This window comes from Gobius niger, assembly GCF_951799975.1.
Source record: "Gobius niger genome assembly, chromosome: 1".
NCBI classification, from domain to species: domain Eukaryota; kingdom Metazoa; phylum Chordata; class Actinopteri; order Gobiiformes; family Gobiidae; genus Gobius; species Gobius niger.
The window spans coordinates 24,742,007-24,762,593 of record NC_136852.1 but is presented as its reverse complement, the minus strand read 5'-3'; the positions used below and the strand labels follow the sequence as shown (position 1 = coordinate 24,762,593).

The 20,587-nt window shown below is 43.0% G+C and overlaps 1 protein-coding gene across 1 annotated transcript in view; it reads left to right on the top strand.

The window, feature by feature from the left end:
- Nucleotides 1-20,587, top strand: part of igsf11 (immunoglobulin superfamily member 11) — a 242,573-nt gene that overhangs the window by 23,533 nt on the left and 198,453 nt on the right. The gene's annotated exons all lie outside the window — the stretch shown is intronic.

Sequence of the window (20,587 nt, the reverse complement as noted above, 5' to 3'; positions counted from 1 at the left end):
TTTCTAATGTTGAAAAGGCAGACCACTTTCACAAAACCTGTTTGAATCAAATGCCGCTCTTTGCGTCTCTCTTCTAAACCCGCACACTTTTTGTGTTTTATCTCGAATAAACCAGTCGTGACCGCTCCACGTGCTAGAATGCGTTCATGTGACTTCTCATACCACCGGCATTGATGTGAGCAGAGGAGAGGGCCCCAGTATGAGGTCTGGAGCCTAGCCAAGACATGAAGGAGTCGTGTGGGACCAAAGTGCATTCTCTGATTAGGTGAGGAGAGAGAGACTGGAGGCCGGGTGCTGCTGGGATAGAGATAAAGAAGAGAGGCGGAAGTTTAATTTGGCTCTGAAACAGAAACGACTGATATAAGGCCCAGCTCACCTTTGGTCAATGAATAATTAGTGTTGTAATTAACTTGGTGTATAATTTTGGGCTAAATTTGTACGTGCATACACAAAAATGGAGGTAAAAGAAATCAAAATGAGCTTACCTGGTGTTGTGAAAGGGTATCTGATAATAAATCTACCTGCAAAATCACTATGTTTTGCTTTAGCGTGCTCTGAACAAAATGCAACAAGAAAGAACAAACTTACTGAGCTTTTTATCCATGTTTTTGTGTCTAGTTTCAATGTTATTTCTCCGGAACCATAAACAACTCTTTGAGAAGGCACAAAATGTCCACTGACCTCAGGAAGTCTCTCCCTCTCTTTGGTTACGCTTGTTTGCTCGATACCATTCATCCCTCTCTTTCACTTTGGCAGACTTCTCCAAATGTGCCCCCAAAAAGCTTTCTGATTTCACCCTCTTCGCCACTCACTTGGAGCTGATGAATAGAAATATATTCAAATAGCTCCAGCAGCCTTAGTCTTCAGTTCATTTGCGCTGCATATTTTTGCCGGTGCTGCCTGGTGCAGACTCAGGTGGGCCCGGGTATTATTAGCTGCTCTCCGTCGGTGACGTCAGTAGAAATCACACGTGCGCCTCTTAACGCTTAAATGGTGTTTTGTGTTAGTTATCCACATCATTCCGAGCTGCCGCGCTCTTAGCACTTGTCAGAAAGAAGAAGAAAAAAAAAAATAGAAACCTGCCTTCCTGCCTCCTGTTCTCAGATAAAAACCTGCTCTTTTTTTCCCCGCTCTGACTGTGCCGCTTGAACCTGTTGCTAACCACTCTCTACTCTTTTGAAGCAATTGGAACGCGCTTTCAATCATATATGCTTTGAGTAAGTGAGAAGGCTGGAGAGGAGAGCGTATGTTGAGAATGTTGCCGTTTTGCAGCATTTTCACATATTCATTCATACTTGTTTTTTTTCCCCCTGCAATGGCACAGATTGGTGGCCATCCTCCCACCAGTTTGCAACAGGTCCACCACTTATTGAACCTACCCATAGAAAACAAAAACAAAAACACCTCAAATATCCAGGGAAACAATCCGAGTTTGGTGAATCGGTACAACTGGACATTTCTTGACACAAACTGCTGATGTCTGAGATTCATTCAAATCCCTTCTCCAGACCCAAAGCTTGTGACAGGATTTCCACCAGGATGCAAAAGTGGGCAGTGTGTCACTCAACATTGCACAGCAGTGTTGTGGAGAGTGCAGTGATTCTCTGCCAGAATGTTTCAGCTTTTTTCATTTTGTTTAGATTAAATCAGAATTTGGGCAGTATTTAGACACACTTTCTATGGTAGGTGCTTGTCATTGTACAGTGAAATTTCATCCAGGTGTTGGGTTGGTCCTGAGCTGCCTTTAGTGCTCCTCTGATCCTCTGAAACGGTGCAGCGTCTCCTGGGTTGGTCCCCGGGCAGCTCCCTCCGCTCCACAACAGTCTTTCACCGTCTTCTGGTAAGAACGTAGCAGATGATTATTATCCAGCTTATTCTCCAGTGAACGAACATTAGCCAGAACAATAGTAGGCTTGTGTGGCTTAGCTTGCCCGTATACCTCCTTGTTTGTCCCTTTTTTGTTTCTTGCCGCTCCTCTTGTGACGCCTCCACTGTGCTGCAGGTGTGGGGAGCTATCGGTGCCTCTTCAGTGTTTCAGGAGAAGACATTTGTAGATCCTTATTGGGAAATTTGTTCTCTGCATTTGACCCCCCCGTTAGTGTCATGGGGACCACAAGTCAGATACACCTAGTGGGGAGGATCAGCCTGTTGTGCCTGTTTCAGGAGGATGGCAGGCTTTAGTAATTCTCTTTTGGACTTGGATCTGAGCTGCCTCAGCTACAGCACCGCCATAAACAACATGGGAGTCTTACTCGATTCCTCGACAGTAACTTCATTGTTTGTGCGTCCACTGCTTGTGTCAAGGCACTAATAGCCCTGTGCTTCTGTGTGGCCCCATAGAAAAGCCCCGCAGTCTGGTCTATGCCGGCTCTGTACTTGCTGCTTGTGTCTATCGCAATAAATACCAGTCTGTCTCCACCAGGCCCTCCATCGCTCCCGTCTCCGTGGAGATGAGACCGGCAGTCGGGTCATACATACTGGTCTGTGACTCAGCATGGACCTCATTTCAAAGCAAATGACACTGTACCGTCAAATAACTGCGGGACAAAGACAATAGCAATTTAGATTATGTGGTGTCACGTCTCTGCGGGGTATGACACAGAACGCTTGTGACTGACTACATTCTCCAAAACGCTGGATTGTTGTAGTTGCTGAGCGTACCGAGCTCAAATTCAGTCTTTAGGTTGAATTTAAGTGTTGCAGATGTTTCACCCCAAACAGTTTTGTTAACGACTGATGATCTTTTTATTAGCAGGCCGAATACTGTGTTATACCGATCTCGCAGAAAGGGTTTTATTTGGAACCAGCCTCTATTCTGACGATGGGTGGCCAGTGTTACCAGCCAAACTGTAATACGTAGTCTGGCTGGTAAAGAAGAGTCACGACGTTACTTGGCTTAAAGGCTGGAACGTCATGCTTGTCTTTGGCCCACTGTACATACGCAGCAGTGGCCGGAGAAAGCACCTCGGACATGCATTCACAGCCTCATTATCATGTGAATGCACCACATTTCCTGTCCCTGCCAAACAAGCGGGGCCTTGTTCTGAGCGCCAGGCTGGAGCTCCTCAGCAGCTCGAGCAGCCAGGCCCAACGTGGTGCTTTCAGAGCTGGCACAGTCCGCCAGGAGTTTAGGCCCTTCCTCCGTCACTCCATCTGCACAGGACATCTTCAGTCTGTGGAGCTGGAGCGGGCCATTCAGAAAGCTTTCTACAAGCGTATTATTGTTTGCAAATCTGCACGTGTCACTTTGTTATTGTTGCTTGAACCGGCAAACAAGACAGTCTAAAGCAATTTCATTTTCACAAACCAAATATTGCCTCAGAGTTTTTTTAACGTGCATATAGAAACATTAGTAGCAACATTATGGCTGTAATGTATATGTTTTTAGTTTGGCAGTAGTTAGTTTGTTGTGGTAATGGAATAGCATTGTATGGTTACCTAGCGATACATTTAAAAAAAAATTTTTTATGAAAATGAATGAGAAATGTACTTACAGGGCTGCTGAGCTGTGTAGGCTATGGATTTCTAAATTGAACCACATATCTTATACATTTCCTCTCGATGAACACATATGGTATTGAAGCCATGCAGGTGTCCCTGTTGACCCTTCCAGCTTGTCCCATTTATTTGCTATTATCTCGCACTCCTCTTACCTCCCTGAAATCCCCAGATTATTAAAACAACCCAGCCGTCTATAATCGAACTTGTATAAACCGTCCATATTCCCAGTGCGATATGGCCTTTGCCTTGTACCATCATTGGCTCACTGACTTGCTAAACCTCCTCTCCCGTATGTACATATGTCTCTGTGTAGCTGCTGGATATTGATTCGCCTGACAGGGACTAATGCCGTGACTCAGGAGGCCCCGAGGCAGAGGTCAACCCTGTGGTCCGAGTACCTATCTCGCAAAGGGACCAATTTAACCGCCCCAAATAGCCCAGGGTCCTATCCCAACGGCTCCCGGTGCGCATGTAAAACCTGTGCAGGGGAACAGCATGTGGTCAAATTAAGGTATTTTACGCACATTACAAAGTGGGGTGTAAACTGCAGAGGCAAGTAGCAGCTTTGACTTGCATGTGAGACCCATGGCGTGCACTGCTTACCATGTACAAACGCGGAGGACAGCGCTTCGTGATGGCTCTGAGGAGGAGGATGCTCACATATTGATGAGGTGTACTAACACGGTGTGAGAGCATACATGTACATGGAGCTGGTGGCTTTAGGGGCTTACACCAGGAGTGGAGGGTTAGAGAAATCATTCTGAAGCTCTCGCAGGAAGTCAGCTCACATCTCAGTCCGATTTAGTTTCACGGTAATTAGGCATACACATTTTTTTATTTATTGAATGTGTTGCTGTATTGTATTTTTACTTCGAGCAAGGCAAGTTTATTTGCAGAGCACAATTCATACATAAGGCAATTCAAAGTGCATCACAGTTAATTAAATTATAAGAAGGCAGACACAATCGATCCATTAAACATCCATATAATCATTAATTCATTTCATTAAAAGTGAAGAGTGCAGATAAAATATTTTCAGTGTCATATGCACGGCTAAGAAGAACTGTTTTCAGCCTGGATTTGAACTTTGTCAGAGTTCACATCTTCTGGAAGTCTAAGAAGTCTAAGAAGTTTCCACTCTTAGGCTTTCTGCAAATGTTGTGTAAGCTCTCTGTTATTCAGGAGTTTACACATAGAGAAGTTGTTTCCAAAGTAATTGACTGGACTGGGTTGTTGAGGTTTCGCCTCTTCACAAAGACATGATGAGGATCACACAATTTCTTTTTTGTTGTTAAATTCTCATTGGATTTCAGCTACAGTGGGTTGCATTAGTATGGGCCCCCCTTTAACTTTTCAACATTTTGCCATACTATAGACCATAAACAAAATTATATTTAATTGAAATTTGATGTGAAAGACACACACTAAGCGACACACAATCGTGAAGTGAAATTAAATTTAGTTATTCTGTGGACAGTTTCCCCCACCTGAGCTGTGGCTCTCTGCAGTTCATCCAGGGTCATAATAGGCTTCTTGGTAACAGCTGTGGTCAGTGCTGTCCTTGTTCGGACAGTAAGTTTAGGTTTGCAGTGATGTCGTACTCTTTGCATTCCTGAATGGTGTATTTAACTGTACTTTGAGAGATGTTCAAAGCGTTGGGAATCTTTTTAAAACCTAACCCAGCTTTATACTTCTCAATAACTTTATCCCGGACCTGTCTGGCATGTTCTTGGACTTCATGATGCTGTCAATAGTATGGCAAAATGTCAAAAAGTTAAAGAGGGGTTGATACTTATACCACCCACTATATATCACTGATTTGGCAATCAGTTCTGGCAATAAGTTGTCCAGTCAGATCTACCAAACTTCTAACAGAACTGAATAAAACCATTGTTCATCCAGGTAGTGTTTTATTGACCGGAGCAGACATTTTTATACTCACTGCTGCCACCTCAGGTCTTACGTGTAACTGCAGGTTCTATATTAAGCTTGTGCATGACGGGCTTGACGGCACTTCAGACCCGAAGTAACACCTTTTTGAGTGACAGTGCAGGATTTTAGAGGCAGGTGTGGGGAACAGGCCTGAGCTCATTCCACACATTAGGACATGGCTGGAACATGTAGGGGGAGGAAAATACATAATTTTAACATTTTTAAACTCTGTATAGTCCCTTTAGGTAAATATGCAGTTCACATTGGAATAGATAGATCCTGGACAACTGTGAAACACGTCGGTGCCAGACAGTAAGTTAGTCATTCTCACATTCATCCACAAGGGCCGCTTTCTGTTCACCAATTGCCCTCGCATGCATGTCCCCGGTGGCTGGGGAGCTGCTGACAGAGAGGGCTGCACGGGTTGAGGCCGGGTCATAGTGAGCTCAGCCATTTCAAATTAAGCTCCTTGAAACGCTCTCCCGAAGTGGCGAAGAAAAAGACGTGCTTTCTCTCCAGTCAATGTTCATTATTCATTTCAGTTCCCAAATTAAGCGAGCGTCGTCTCTACTGTGGGTTTGTTCTGTCAAGAGTGAAAGGGAAAGCGTTGGAAGTGACACCAGCATGTTTTGTGGTATGGAGACACTGGCGCAGGAGACAGAGCTGTGAATGTGTCGCGTTTTTCTTCTGCGAGCGACAAGGCGGATTAGAAAATAGGGGAAAAAAAACATTGATCACGTATTAGCTCTGAGGCCGTGATTTGGGTCTCATTCTGAACACATCCGAGTGCCTTCATACTTGAGAGTGTGAAGTGAAAAGTGAACTGCTAATCTAATACAAGAATCACATGCAATCACTGGATATTTAGTTTGAGAAGGCCCTCACGTCACAATAGCGAGGACTTTTTCGATGTAGTTACAGAAACAGGAGGTTAGGCGCAACATGAAGGCACCGACGCCCGCAAGAAAAGATGAAGTGTGATTAACAGTAAGTATAAAAATAATCCCGTCTTGCAGGCTGACTGTAAATTGACCTCACATTAAAAAAAAAAAAAAAAAAGCGTATGTGATCCGCTAAGTCTGCTCCAACACTCCCAGGTGCCGTCAACGCTGTTTTTCTTTCACACTTGTTCCAATTACAACTTGACTTCTGATGAAAGGAGGACGGCAGTCTGCCTCAAAATACCCGACACAATGACGGCATCAAGGACCTCTGCGCCGTCACCTGGACTTGCAACAGTACACGCCAGTCAATGAGTCGATCATTAGGCCCGAGCGCCATACATGGCGATAGGGACTATTGCTTCTGCAACGCAGGGGGGCACCAGGGTGCGCTTCGATGGCGTACGGAGTGCACAACGGACACGACAGCGACCACCGACCACGACAGACGCATAGGACTCGGCCAGAGCTTTCCGAAAATGTCTAATGTGTAAAAACAGCTACAATGGAAAAACACCTATATTGTTTTTGCTTTTGCAGAAAAGCCTTCCCGGGGGCTTCAGCGGCCAACCGCGCGCTCCACGTACACGCCAGAAAAAAATGACCCACAACTTTTTTGTGCGCCTTAGCCAGAGCTTTCCAACGGTGTACAGCATGTGGTGGTAACGGCAACGGCTTAGGTTTTTTTTGGCAAAAAACGATTATTAGGCCCGAGCGCCATACATGGCGATAGGGACTATTGCTTCTGCAACGCAGGGGGGCACCAGGGTGCGCTTCGATGGCGTACGGAGTGCACAACGGACACGACAGCGACCACCGACCACGACAGACGCATAGGACTCGGCCAGAGCTTTCCGAAAATGTCTAATGTGTAAAAACAGCTACAATGGAAAAACGCCTATATTGTTTTTGCTTTTGCAGAAAAGCCCTCCCGGGGGCTTCAGCGGCCAACCGCGCGCTCCACGTACACGCCAGAAAAAAATGACCCACAACTTTTTTGTGCGCTTTAGCCAGAGCTTTCCAACGGTGTACAGCATGTGGTGGTAACGGCAACAGCTTAGGTTTTTTTGGGCAAAAAACGATTATTTTTCTTTCTTTCTTTCAATCTTCTTTCCCACTCTTAAAACTGGATTTTCACCCCCTGAACGTGCGCGAAAACTCAATTAAAAATCACCGAAAAATCCGGTCTGGTGAAAAATTTACGAAAATGTGAGTGTCCAATGTGGGACGTGCAAAATGGCACAACAGCGCCACCTGCAAATTTGAAAAAAATAATTCAGTGACGGAGAGCCTCCACCAACTTGGACACACACTCGCGCCTTTGGGCCTTAAGTGGGTTTTAAGTGGTTCTAAGTGGTCCCACCCATCCTCTGTGGAAATGGCCAGAGGTCTTAGCCAGGCAGCATGGTGGCCTCTCTAAGAGTTTTCTCTGAAATTCGTCATTTTTCCAAATTTCCTCCTTTATTCACAACGGCTACAGTTTTAGACTCGTACATGTTTACACTACCCCTCTGTCACAGAAAGATGCTTCAATTTTGATGTTTTTGACTCCAAAATCAACTTTTTCTAAAGTTTATAGTGACAGGAAGTTTAGTTTACCCGTTTCCTGTCCGTCCCTCTGTGTGTTCCTCGTACTATTTCGCTCTCAACTAAATATTCTTTATATGGAGGGTGCTGCTGGGCTGGTGCACCCTCTCATCAAATCTTTGGGCAGTTAGAGGAATTTACCCTCATTAAAAAGAATGAAATATATTAATGCTTAAGCTGTAATTTCCATTTTCTGCAAATACACAAGTGCAGTCTTTCATAACATTAATCTTAAATTGGCTGCAATATTCACTAAGCTTGTGAAGCTCCATTGGTAGAGTGCCAGGTTCCTATACTTTAGGTTGATGGATCGATCCCAGCCATCACCTTTTTTTTTTTTTTTTTTGGACTCGGTACTTTCTGGTCCCAACCTCATGAAAAATGGGAAATGATCCCTCTCCTCCAGTGGGGTGCTGTCACCTAATATTGACCTGAGAATTGAGAGAACCCTCACCCTCATCAGGCCCATGTTTGTATGGACTTATATCTCAGTAGTAGCAAGGTTTTCTTCAGTGAATGAGCTAGTCCTAACACAGCCTTCACACTTTTCTTATGCTTTCTCATTTTACATGGACCACTGTACACATTGTCTCAGCCTAAGACCATGCGTGCGTGTGTTTCATAATATATTTTTTTGTTCGACTAATACCTTGTCTGTGCCTGTATAGTGTCATGGGAAGAGCATTGGGTTTATAACAACGAGGCCCCTGGATCAATTCTGACCTTCATAAGTTTTTTTTTTTTCTTTCTTTCTTTCTTTCTTTTTTTGGCCCTTTCTGGGAAGAACATGAATTACCGCCTATGGTCCCACCCTCATGAAAAATGGGGAAATGTTCCCTCTCCTCCAGTGGGGTGCTGTCCCCTAATTTCGGCCCATTTAGAGAAGCCTTGCCCTCATCAGGCCCATGTTTGTATGGACTTATATCTCAGTGGTAAAAGGTCGTCTTAGGTGAAGGAGGTAGCTAGTCCTAACATTTCTAATGCACGGGGAGTTTCATAAGACATTTCTTTGTTCAGCTGGTATTTTAATTGTGCCTGTATAGTGTCATAGGTAGAGCACTGGGTTCATAAACATGAAGCTGCTGGATCGATTCTGACCTTTACTATTTCTATCTTTTTTTTTTTTCCCCTCGGCACCTACTGGAAATTACATAATTCAGCACCTATGGTCCCACCCTCATGAAAAAAGTGGAAAGAACGCTTACAGAATTTGCATAACTAAAGAAATGGCAGGATAGTAGGGCAACTATTGAGGCAACACCAGGGACTATGTCGAAAACAATCAAGAAAATGGAGGGGGAAAATTGACCAAAAATGACCTCTCCTCAGGTGCTGGGACCTAATTTTGGAGTGTTATTCTAGAGAATACTAGCCCACATCAGGCCAATGATAGTATGTCGTTATAGTTCAGTGATAGTGTGCTGGTCTCTGGTATAGGAGGTTGCCAGTTCAAACACTGCCATGACAATTTTCCAATTCTTTGTTTTTTCACATGATTCACATATTTTTGAGCCTGATAAAAGTACACAATGCGAACCAAGTAATGTGACACAATTGTGTATTCCCTTCCCCCTCTTCACTCGTGCAGCCCATTGCAGAGAGGTGTTCCATTGAAACAACCCTCTGGTTACTTCCACATTACAGTAAAACGTGTCTTCCTACAACAAGTATGAAAGGTTTGATGCAACGTCTTTTTCTGATTCTCCTGTATCCGTTTGTCATCTTTGATAGACTTACATTACTTATAGACTTGTGTTACTAACATCATATCTGGAACAGCAGCCCAGGCTGAGGACAGGGGGCCTTCAGGCTGAGGCAACAGTGGGCCGGCACCAAAGCTACTTGGGACAAGAGTGAGGCCGGTGTGTGACAAAGGCTGTAAGACAGTGGTTTGGGTGTGAGACAGAGGCTAAAGCAGGTTTGGGTGACACTGAGCGTGGGCATTCGCAAGGGGGGAGGTCGCCAGGGGCAAGAGCGATCAGAAGGGCTCACAAAGAGCATAGCAATCGGGGGGCTCGCATGGGGCGACAGCGAGCAGGGGCGATTGCAAGGGGGGGAATGCCAGGGGCGAGGGCCGCACGACGCCGCTTGCGGCTTTAATTCAGTTTATAATTCAAGTATCCAAGTACAAGTCAGTGTGTCTCCTCTGCCTTCCCCTACATTCTGTTGGGAAGAGCATCTGATGCAAAGAAAAAGCCCAATGCCCATTATGAAAATCCGTGTTTAATCAGATTTTATCGCATGTATTCCCATTAGCCATTATTGTAATAACCTGCTGCGTCCCGTGCGCCCTCTCCTCCTTTAGGTGCAACGTGTCTTTATTAGGATCAGTGGGTCTTGTGTTCTCAGCTCACACTTTGGGTTAATTGACCCCTGGAGACTCTCCTCTAAACCAGCGCTCCGGATTATATGATTATTCTGCATATGCGTTAGATGTTGGGGTTTGTCCGCTGCTTTGCTCCTGATTGGTGGCTCATTATTCGTTTCTCGCAAGTTATTGCAGCATGGATCGTAAAAACGGGTCTTTTGATGAATGCTAAACCTAAGGGGCATATGGATTGGCATTTCGATTAAACGGCTTTGGGATGGCGGAGATTAATTTGATGTGATTTTCTGTCTGCTGCTTTCATGTCAGAAGGTGGCATTACATTGTATTAGGCTAAATGAAGTGAGCACATTGTAACCACTTTATGTTCAAAGATTGACCTTAATTTGCATTTTGATCCATCTCGGAGATAGAGACATGTGGCAAATTCGATTTATCATGCAGCCACCTCATGTTTCTCACGCAACGCCTGCTCCCGATCATATACAATTCGGCTGTGCTGATTGTCTTAGACTCTTCATTAGAGGAAGGAATTCTCAAAGGTGAAGTCACCAATTTGTTTTTTCAGATAATTGCAGTCAATTTACTTCACCATTTGCCTATATTAGCTCGTTGCAGGGCCTGGCTATGCTAATTCTTCTACCCTGAAATGACTTGTGCCGGGACTTCCCATCCTAATCATTGCCCATGAATCGGATTGGAAATACTTGTTTGGATGAATATATAAGATTATGTTGTGAACAGCAGGTTCCGAGAGGATCACTTACTGTGTGTTAAGAACTCGATGTACACCGGAGTAGATGTCTGTGTGGGCGAGTTTGCCTTAAAGCTAAAGGCGAACAAAAAGTTCAATAAAACAACTAAATAAAAGACCATTGTTTTTTTAGCTGATCAGTTCAGAGTTGCAGCACTATTACGTTCATGTAAGTCTGCAGTTATAAACAAAGACATCTTCTCCGTTGAATTGTTAAATCTTACACCATCTTTGTGCTCTTAATTTTAATTTAGCATACACATAGCAGTTATCATAATGTTTATCTCTAAGCTAATGTTGGCAACACGTTTCCTTTCAGTTAAGTCCAAACTCACATATTCACCTCATAGCAGTGACCCTTCATTTGCTGAATTTCACGTATAATATGAAGAAAATCGTGCAGGTCTGCTCATCAATGATTAATTGTCTTTGTGCTGTAATGTGGGTTAGGGCCCAGGAGGCGCGCGATGAGAGCATAAAACAAACAAATCATTCTCTATAAAGGAAAACATCTTTTTAACACCCCCTCTGCTGCAGCTTTGTTCCCAACCTGCATCCCCAATAACAGAAACATGGAATAATGGAGTCATGTGGGGCTTTTGTTGTAAAATGTGTGGACAGTGGAAGTATTCATTCCTTTCTTCGTTTTTCTGTTTTTTTGTCTGCCGATGAAATCATTATTTTTCAGTTGTAAAAAATGCACACAGGTTTACATCAGCTTATACCGAAGTATGTAACACACGCTAGTATCTGTGCGCAACCTTACAGTAACGCAGGCCAGGCAGCATGGTCAAAGTTAGAATAGGCATAATCTAAAAAGTCATAAACACTAGCTTTTGAGTTAGCATGTCAACCATTTTGAAGTTTTGAAACACTTGTGCTATTTTTTTATGTATTGTACAGTATGTTAGACCTGTTAAGCCAACCACGCTAATGATTCATTTGTATTTCAGACATAATAAAGCACTTGTTATATTTCAAGATGTGCAGTAAAACCTATAGTCATCCTCGTTACAATAGTAGTGAGAGTTACAATAGTACGATATTGCAATAATAGATAGTATTTTCCTTTGGAGCTTGGCATTTGATTACTTTAGTTACCAATAGGGCTGGGCATTGTGAAATGGTGCCTTCTTGGTACCGACCGAAAAACTAGGGGGTGGGATCAAAATAAGTTTTTTTTTCTGTGCCAATTTTCAGTACTTTTTCTCTCCAGATGTCAATAAAGGATCCGCAGTGAGTCTAAAAAAGCAACCTGAACCCATGAGCAGATACTGAGCAGCTTCAGTGCAAATGCAGACGTTTTCTTAAAATGTCTGAGGCTTGGCCAGGGCTAAACAACTAAACTGCTTAAAAACCAGAACTGAGTAAGAAAGTAGAGTTCTTAGACAAGAAATTACGAAAAGTTTATCTGAAAGAAAACAGTGTCCTGATGTGGATCTGGTCTGTCCCTGCAGCTCAGGAGGTCATAATGTCTTTCTCTGTTTTTATCGCTGCTTAAGTGGAAATTCTCCTCAAAAAAATGAAGTTACAGGTGATGTGGCTGCAGCCTGTGTTCTTCCTGTTGTGCTGTTTTAGGACTTTCTCCTGAACGATATTTTTTTTATACACATTATTTTAATTCAATTAAAGTAACATAGGCATCGATAAAAGGCACTGGTACTGAAAAGCAGGAATTGTTAAAGTTTTGGTATTGAAAAAAAAAAAAAAAAGTGGTACCCAGTCCTAGTTACCAACGCCCAGAGCCTGCAGTTTTTGACTTATGAATATTAAAAACAACAGGTATTTTCCCATCGCCGGAAGTGCCCCTCATTTGGTTGTTTTCCGTCTTGAGAGAACTGGGCTGCTTTTGGAGGAACTGTTTCAGCTCCTACCTTAGGTGTAGTACTTTCTAGACAGACCAGGAACTCTTTGGTGATGTGGTTACGCAGCAATATATGCATGTGAAGCCAGTCCATGTGAATCACTGGGCAACTATCTTTAAATACTGATTAAAAATGCACAACCCAGCTGCTAATTTCAAGCCAGTTAGACTCACCCGCTTTAATCTTTGCTGTGCGGAGCTCCTCATGAAAAGAAGCAACATAACTCTGTGAACCCTTGTTTTTCTGTAAATTCCCAAAGCCTGCTCATTGCACGCTGTATTGTTTTGCTCAATTAACACTTTTCCACGGTGTAAAATGCGATCTGGATGCCTTCGGACACCTGCCAGTTAGCGTGTACAGAGGCATATACGGCACTGACTGGGATCGTCAGAACAAAAGTCAGACTGCTGCAAAATATAGAAGAAATTCAAGGGATCTGCCACTTTCTGAACCCATAGAATGTTATTTTCAAAGATGCCGTGTTTAGATGAATTCCCCAAGACATATACTCTGGAGTTAATCAGACTTGTGACAAATGAAGACGACTTTAAACAAACACGTTGATTAGGGCTCGGGAGGGGGGGGTTCAAGCGTGAGCGCTTGCAGGTCGGAAGGTCATGTGTGAATCTGCTTTTTCACTGCACTGATGAGCTCAAGTTGTGGCCTTGTTTCTGTGCTAAAAACAAACAATGAACCTGAGCTTCCACCCCCGAATTCCAACAGCCGGCCTTCATTAACATTGCTCACATACGAAGCGATATCGAGTAAATGCTACACTGTAAACCTTAAAACCAGCACAGCAAACGCATTTCAAGTAGTCCGTCTCTTCGGGGAGTGTGTTTGGACGCGTTATCTCCTACAGAACGCTGCACTACCTGGTGAGCATTTTCTGGCTCTGTACAGAGGAAGCGGTTGCCTCTGGGATTCACGTTTGTGTTTACTTTGAAGCTGCATATCTTCCGTGTCCAGCGGGCAGCTCTCTCCTTTATTACACGCACAACGGGAGGGCTCCGAGCGAAGAAACAAACCCGCCATTTTGGAGCGACACTGCAGGAATGTGTACAAATTGATTTATGTCTTTTAAATTAGAAGTTGAGGAGTAATTTTCGGCAATATGCAGATCTGCCGTGGCGACCCCAGAACACAAAAGCTCGCCTTGGAGATGTGCAGTTGGTGGGTTCTTTGCTGATTGCTGAGCGAGAGCTGAAGACGCTTTAACACAGCGCTTAGTGGCAGTTTAGGTTCCAGATTGAGCGTGCATTACCTTCTCACTAATTCTCCAAATGCCCACATCTTTACATCCATTCTCCATAATGACTCTAAAGCCCGCGGTGTAAGTGCCAGGGAGCTGAAAGAGAGCAGTAAGAGCATTTGTAAACACAGAGACAGATGCCGCAACAGTGAACAATGGTGCATAAATTAAAGCAGAACAACATGTTTCGTCTGCATTCAGACCGAGCAAACCTTACTGCTATTAAGAACAGATTTCTACTATTTGTAATGTGCAGAAAGGATTTTAAACATGTTCATTTGGATGATAACGTTTTGGTCAGCTTAAAAAATACTTTTTGTAACAATTTGGGCTCACTCACTTTTTATTGCAGAACGGTCTTTCTTTAGTGGTGTCTGAAAGTTCTGTAGCTGCATTATGCGGTCGCTGTATCGGCCTGTTGTGGAGAAGAGGGAGCTGAGTCAGGGGGAAAGCTCTCGAATTACCGATCGATCTACGTTCCCACCCTCACCTATGGTCATGACATTTGAGTAATGACCGAACGGACAAGATCCCTGCGAGTTTCCTTCGCAGGTTGGGTGGGCACACCCTTCGAGATCGGATGAGGAGCTCAGTTACCCAGGAGGAACTCAGAGTAGAGTCGCTGCTCCTTCACGTCGAAAGGAGCCAGCTGAGGTGGCTAGGGCATCTTTTCGGAGCCCTTGTGGACGACCCAGGACACGCTGGTGGGACTATGTCTCCGAGCTGGCCTGGTGTCGCCTCAGGGTCGCCCCAGAACAGCTGGAGGAGGTGTGTGTGGTTCAGGAAGTCTTTGCATCTCTGCTCAGACTGCTGCCTCTGCGACCCGGCCTCGGATAAAGTGGAAAAAAATGGATGGATGATCTAGATTTAGTCATGGATTTGTTCTGGAGTTCCTTTTACTTTAGAGTAAGTGAATCCTGACTTTTTGTTTTGATGCTAAAGAACTGAAGCTCCAACAAGGACTGGACATTCTGCGATCTAGGCCCGCTGTGGGGCTCCCATTCATCCTGGGTCTCTATTAGGGCTGAAAGATACATCGTTACAGTATCGATCTCGAGATGTGAACATTCATGATCTTAATATCGAACAAGCAACAATATATCGTTATCGTATTGATATCGAGATATGAACATTCAAAACATGAAAAATTGAAAAAGCAAGATATTAACGATTCTTTATTTTCATGTTTTGATTTTTCTGAAAAAATGCTTGGTTTTCACCTAACCCATAGTTATATCGTATCGTATTGATATGGAGACATCTGGCATGAATATCGAGATATGAAATTTTGTCCGTATCGTTCAGCCCTCGGCTCTATTGCCTGTCCGTCCATGGGAGTGGATCTCTCCTTCTGTGGTTCTCCCTGAGGTTTCTCGTGTCTCACACTGGGTTTTTGAGTTTTTCCTCGCCGTGCTGGAGAGTCTAAGGACGGGGCCACCCACACGGCTCGTCACCACCTGCTGCTGAGACTTATTTGCCTGGATATTTAATTTGCCTGAACTTTACATCGTCTTATTTACTGTCTTGTTTTATTGCCTTAATGTTTGGTGCAGCCCTGTGAGGCAACTCCTACTGTGATATTACCCCACTATACAAAGCCATTGGTTGATGCTTGGCACTGATTTTGGTTAAATCTGGTGAAGACCGAGATGTTTTTTTGGTCCTGGGTTAGAACTGGATATGTCCTAATCTTACTCTAGATTCCTCCAAATTTACACTTTGGTCTTTAATTAAGGCGTCCATTTGTCACAACCTTTCTGCGGAACCTTACTTCCTGTGGGGCTATTGTTATCCGTGGTATAACTCAATGTCTGACGTCAGGTGTTGACACAAAGACAGTTTTGAGATTTCAGGATGAAGCTTGCCTGATGCGTGTCTCTCCCAATGGCTTTTTAACATTTTTATTTATTTATTTTATTTTAAATGTGGGGTGTTGTACTTGGGGATTGGTGCTGTAGTCTCCATGGAAACTGAAGGTGCTTGGAAATTGTTGAGCGGCGGTAATGGTTTGAAATTTTCTCCCGTGAAGTGCCTCTGAGGTTGAGATTAAATGCAACCCGCTCGGAGTCGCTAATCACTGCATCGTTTCCGCCAGAAGAGAGAAAAAGGCTTTGTGCCATTCAGACAGGGAGAAATTTACTGTGCTGCCTTTTAAATATTGATGCTAACAGATTGGTTTTCTGGTGACTGCCTATACCACTAAATTAAATGCTACTTTTCTTTTGCAGGTAAACACTTAAGTCAGTGGAGTGCGGAAATGGGTCGCCATAACAGCAAAGATCTTTGGAATTATTTCACATAAAAATGTTAAAATGTAAAATACTCAAGTTATTATTGAAAAGTGTTGACATGTTACATTTACAAATAGGTTCACATTGTTTTGGCTGATGCAGTGGTATCGGGAGAGCCGGTATGTTTCCGATTGGCTGTTGCACTTTTGGGCAGTCAGAAATGATTCATTAATAATGCACTCCCAACATTTGGTGACTAGGCCTAGATGCATATATTTGGGCAGCGTGTGAAGCGACTGTAGAAGTAGTATAATGTACTTCTCATTGTCATTGTCTCATTGTCATTATGTTACAAAAACATATTGACTATTTGGATTGACCATACACAACAAATGGTAATATGATGCAAATTTCAAGCATCAGGAAATGATGACATTTTTTACAACATACTTTTATGGAGAAACAAATATTCTACTCTACAAAAAGTTACTACAAATATCTTATATGAGTTATTCTTTAACACCATTTCATAAACTGAAACACACACACTTGGCCGCTCCAGCAGTGGCAGATTTAATTTTATTAGACTTCTTAAGTGATCTAATCATAGTTTCTGACCCAGCTTTAATAAGTTGCTGCTAGCAATAGCATACTGTTGCTAGCCACGGCATTTTGTGCGATCCAATTCACAGAACTTAAAACTCAGCGATTTAATTCTCCAGGTTCTTAGCTTCAAAATAACATCCATGTCCATATGCACTGAGGTGGAGTTTGTGAAAGTTCTGTTTTTAAGGCGGTGAGAGCCAAAACTGGTAACGGTTCAGTATTGGATATTTGCATATATTGTATATATTTTTTTTCTTTGTGGAGTTTGCATGTTATCCCTGTGTCTGCGTAGATTTTCTCCGGTTTCCCCTACCACTAAAAACATGTACAATAGGCCAGGATGAGTGAGAGTGCGCAAGGGGGACGACGGATGGAAATTAGCCCAAGGCTACATTCCGGTGTGGCTTGTTTACATGCATGTTTCCATGTTCATTAACATGCACTGTCCCAACCAAATAAACAAATAAATAAATAAACCCCATGTAGTGACAAATATGACATCATGCAGATTATGCAAATTATTCCGCTCAGGAGGAGGCAGGTTTTGCTCATTCAATTTTGTGACATTTCATCCCTTGGAATGAAAGAATGAAGAAAGAATGAAACCCATTATGGGTTTCATTCTTTTGTTAAAATGATTAAATATAAAAGTTACAGATTACTAAATGGTGTGAGAAAAAGGCGACCAGAATTCAATACAAAATACCCGTATAGGTCAGACAAAGAGACATTCATCAACATGTCCCGTCCCATCTATTTTGAGTCCATCTTTTGCTGTCATCGAAGTTGTGTGCCAAATAAAACTTCTCTTTGAATGACTTTATTTCATTTTCTGGGCTATATATGAGGCACATTGAAAAAGAAAAGCTCTCAACAACAACAGCACTGATTTTCTGCCACTGTGGATTTTCCCATGATCCTTTGCGGCTGCTGGCAGAGCTATCTAAGTGCGAATGGTCAGGCACCGCTGCTTAACAACTGATGAAACGCTGCATTGAGTGACAGGTACAGTGAGGGCTGCGAGCCGCCTGCCAACTCAGGCACGAAATACACCAGATTATAGGCCCAGATCGTGTTTGGATCAGGGCTCATCGTCGCGGGGATGGCGTTGTTGTTGCCGACTGGATTGCTGCTTGTAAATGCGGGTTTACCTTGATAAGAACATGACACATCTTCTCCACTCGGTGCTCCGTTCGCTTCCATTAGATCTGATCACGTCTCACATCGCAGAAATGTAATGGGATTCTCATTAGAGCAAGAAAATGGCAAGAAAACCTGCACCAGTGATTGAAACTCTTGTAAAGAACATTAAAGGGAAGACGAAGGAAATTCATGAGGTTTTATGACAGACTATGTGTTTAAGCAAAGGGTTTTCCTTGTGTGAATGCAATAAGTTCTAAGGTTTTGCCCTGTCTCAAGGTTGATTCAACAAAGACTTTTAATAATAAATACAATATCATGTAATTACTCTAATAACATTTTGATGGCCACTTTACGGTGCACGTTTTATGATTGATACCGTGCGGTGCATTAGAGTATTTAAAATCGATTCATGCATGGATTAAATGGACAGTCCGGTGTAGTTGGCGAGAGGTGTGGTCCATGATGGATGAGAGCTTGGTAACAATAGACAATGTTAGGTTGGTAAGGCACATGGAAAAAAGAAAAAGAAAAGAATATATGATGGTCTCTTATGAACATATTTCTTAAGAGAACCTTCACTTCCTTTATTCTTATTAATTAGATTATTTCATTTCTGTGTAGACATGGTTTCCACCCAGTTTAAACACGTTTTAGTCCAGTCCGGTCTAGTTTTTGACATTTTTTAGTTCTGGGATAATCTTGATTTGATCTTCTTCAATCTTGGTGGTACTTGATGGTATTTGTTTATTTATTTAAAGAAATTATGCTTTAAAGGTGACATTTTAAATATAAAATACATTATCTAAAGAAAAATCCTCTGTGTCTCCATTGTTTCAATAGCAGTCTGTGTGAAACACTGCTTCCTGTTCATGCAAGTACCCAGTGAGGATGAGTAAAGCAGTGCTGGCCTGGAGGAGATGAAGGAAAATAATACATGAAGTCTTGGGACATTTCACATTTTATTGTCAAATTTTCAGATCTCACTGCATAGTTGACTGTGTGTGTCCACAGTGCCACCATATACACATGATAATTGTATCATGTGTTCTCCACCACAGCAGTGAAACCATCAGCCACTTGAGCCTCTCCATCTTCTTTCACCACTTGACTGCGAAGTTCGATGACCAATCCATGGCAGCTTACTCACTCCAAGTCTCTTCTGCTTTCATTTCAATCAAATGACGCTTGATTCTGCTGTCTCTCATGTGCAGCCCTACCAGTGCATCACTTTAACTAGAAATCACGGGAAACTGTGGGCAGGTCTGTTCGGGGATCTGGGGAAACATGTAGCTTTGGGAAATTTACTTCTGGCTGCAGCGTGGGCATAATTTGGCACTGGGAGGCCTATTAAACTTTAATAGATAATCCCAAAGCATGCATAATTAATCATGTATCAAATTGTGGATGCAAACATGGACTTATTATGAAGCCCTTGGTCATACACCATATTGAAAAGCCTGATTTGAATGCCAAGACAATTACATGTCCACTTTGGGATGATATGCAGAGTTTCTTTTATAGGCTGTCGTCTTTGTTTACGTTTTGGTGTGAACACAGAATAAACAACCATTTTATCGCTTGCACTATGAGCAGAGGGTTGCTCTATAGGTCAGTGTAAAGAGTCAATACAGGATGTCATTGGATGTGACGGGCCAGTGACCTCATGGCAAATTGCAGCCTGATGAAGAGGGCAAGCTTGTCATTCGATATCATCGTTACTCAGCACAGCCCCTCATTGTCAAAACTGTTGTCTGATTTAACCAAATAATATTTATTTCACTTGGGCTGATCATACGTCCTCGAATACATCAGAAAATGTAAATACAAAACTTGTTGATTTTATATTTGTGTGGTATCAAATGCCATTGGCTGCGACTGTGCCCAATTGCCAGAAACACAGAATTAAAACATACGTCAGATACAGTGTGTGAATGTTGGCAAGGCAACAATACCAGAAGTTCAATTAAAGCAGAACTAAGTAACTGTTTTACCATAATAAATCCTTTTTATAGTCACTCTGGGGGTAATACAAGTGTTAATGGGATGATTGGGGGGGTCTTTCATCTCCCCCTGGTGAATCTGGCCAGAAAACCACACTTGCGACTTTCCCTACCTCCGACCCGACAGGTCAGTCCTGACTGTATTCCGTCTACAGCTTTCGGTTTGTTGATGAACCTTTTGCAAAACGTTATTTGGTTTTTCAGGATCAGAAGAAGCTAACAGGCTAACGGGCAAAGCTAACTGCGGACTAACACCACTTTAGCAGGATTTACAGCCAAGTTTGAGGGGAAAGAAATATCTCCATTGTGGGTTGTGGCACAATGTACAATATCCCTCTCTCCCTTTGTCTTTTCTCAGCGTAGTATTTACTCTCACGAACAATTATTGAGTGAAAAAAAAAAACCACCTAACATGCCACGACTCCTGCAGTGGCGCTCACGGCCTCTAG